The sequence below is a fragment of the Lactuca saligna genome, unplaced genomic scaffold, assembly GCF_052625555.1.
Source record: "Lactuca saligna cultivar CGN05327 unplaced genomic scaffold, ASM5262555v1 scaffold_269, whole genome shotgun sequence".
NCBI lineage: Eukaryota > Viridiplantae > Streptophyta > Magnoliopsida > Asterales > Asteraceae > Lactuca > Lactuca saligna.
The window spans coordinates 45,001-47,500 of record NW_027629841.1 but is presented as its reverse complement, the minus strand read 5'-3'; positions in this window follow the sequence as shown (position 1 = coordinate 47,500).

Genomic DNA, 2,500 nt, shown 5'->3' with positions numbered 1-2,500 from the left:
TCTTCGGGCTAATCAATGTCTGTTCCTGTCACCAAGCTCTTTGTGCATTATGTATATATAGGGGGTACATGGGGACTAATACCACCCTTGGTGCCCGACAGGTGTGTTGGGAAACCTAAGCAAGCGAGGCTGGCAAGGCAAGCCACCCAAGGGAACAAGGCACCTTGCCACACACAAACCCATCCACGAACGACCAAGGGAACAAGGCAACCTTGCCGCACACATGCCCATGAACGACCAAGGGAACAAGGCACCTTGCCGCACACATGCCCATGAACGACCAAGGGAACAAGGCACCTTGCCACACACATGCCCATTAACGACCAAGGGAACAAGGCAACCTTGCCACACACAGACCCTTGCATGAACGACCAAGGGAACAATGGATGTGAGGCTGGCAAGGCTAGGTCACGGCAAGCCAAGCAGTCAGGCTACACAATTGATGTGAGGCTGGCAAGGCTAGGTCATGTCAAGCCAAGCAGTCAGGCTACACAAGGGAACAAGGCACCTTGCCACACACAAACCCATGAACGAACGACCAAGGGAACAACGCCTCTTCCCACACACAGACCCATGAACGACCAAGGGAACAAGGGTATGAACGACCAAGGAACAATGCGTATTGCCACACACATTCCCATGAACGACCAAGGGAACAAGGCTACCTCCCAAACAAACACACATGAACGACCAAGGGAACAAGGCTTCTTCCCACACACAACCCCATGAACGACCAAGGGAACAAGGCACCTTGCCACACACATGCCCATGAACGACCAAGTGAACAATGGATGTGAGGCTGGCAAGGCTAGGTCATGTCAAGCCAAGCAGTCAGGCCACACAAGGGAACAAGGCACCATGCCACACACAAACCCATCCACTAACGACCAAGGGAACAATGCATATGGGGCTGGCAAGGCAAGCAGGCTACCCAAGTGAACAACGCCTCTTCCCACACACAGACCCATGAACGACCAAGGGAACAAGGGTATGAACGACCAAGGAACAATGCGTATTGCCACACACATTCCCATGAACGACCAAGGGAACAAGGCTACCTCCCAAACAAACACACATGAACGACCAAGTGAAGAAGGCTTCTTCCCACACACAACCCCATGAACGACCAAGGGAACAAGTTTACTTCGTACACGAACACCCATGAACGACCAATGGAACAAGGCATCTTGCCACACACATGCCCATGAGCAACCCAATCCCATCCTCATCGGTCTAAGGAACAAGGGGCCTTGACAAACCATGAGCAGATTTCTAAGCAAGTCAAACGATGAAGGGAGCAAAGTGTAGTTCCTACTTAGTACATAGTAAATTGAATATATGAGTTCCAATCCGATCAACTCGTGTTCTTTCGAGTTCATCTAAGCCACCTATGAATACCTAAAAGCCTTATCTGCCTGCCTATCACCAGGCGACAGGGACAAAAACCCAAATATGATATATTTTCATTTCAAGTCCATTCGTCTATGTTAACAATGACCCACACAATGTTTCAATGGCATTCCTACTTGATTTGAGCGACATTCCAACAAGTAGGGAACCAACGCTTCAAGGCGTGACCAAGGATAGGACACAAACATTTACGCCTCAAACATGACATTTTGTTTTTTTTTTTCATTTCAAAGCTTTTCATTTATAATAAAAAGCATCCCTACAAAATTTTGTGTCAATCCGAATTAATTCGAGCGAGTTATGGACGATTTCGCACAATTATGCATCCCTGGGCAAATCAATATCTGTTCCTGTCACCAAGCTCTTTGTGCAATATGTATATATAGGGGAACCATGGGACTGCTGCCCATTGGCGCCCCAAGGATGTCCAGCGCCCAAGGCTCTCGAGGCTGGCACGCTCGAGGCATGGCCAAGACGCCCGCTCTTGACGAAAATGGGGCCAAAACGCCCCCCATTGGCGCCCCACTCCCGTGTCCCCTCGCCCCCAAGTCGTGTGTGTCCAAAAATTATGCATCATCAGGGAAATCAATGTCTGTTCCTGTCACCAAGCTCTTTGTGCAATATGTATATATAGGGGGTACCATGGGGTCTCATTCTCATAGGTGCCCGGCATGGTTGATGGGCAAATAAGAATCGTGAGGCTGTATCGAGCACACACGAGGCAAGCCAAGCCAAGCCCCACGACCCATGAAAGAGGCCATCCCCCCCAACACGTTGCCTTGATTTCTCGAACGGTGACCTGAAAAATAGCCCCATCTCCTTGAGTCTCCTCGACGTTGTGCCCATACACTAGCCCGTTGCCTTGATTTTCCTCGACATAGGGCGCAGAAACTAGCGCCGTTGGCTTCACCTGTGCCTCGACGCCGTGCGCATACTAAGAAATATACATCCTCAGGGAAAGCAATGGGTGTTGCTGTCACCAAGCTCCTTGTGCAATATGTATATATAGGGGGGGAGCAGTGGGTGAGCATGGCAAGGGATGAAGGTGCCAGACTGCCTTTGAGCGCGAGCTTGGGTGACTGTTGCTTGA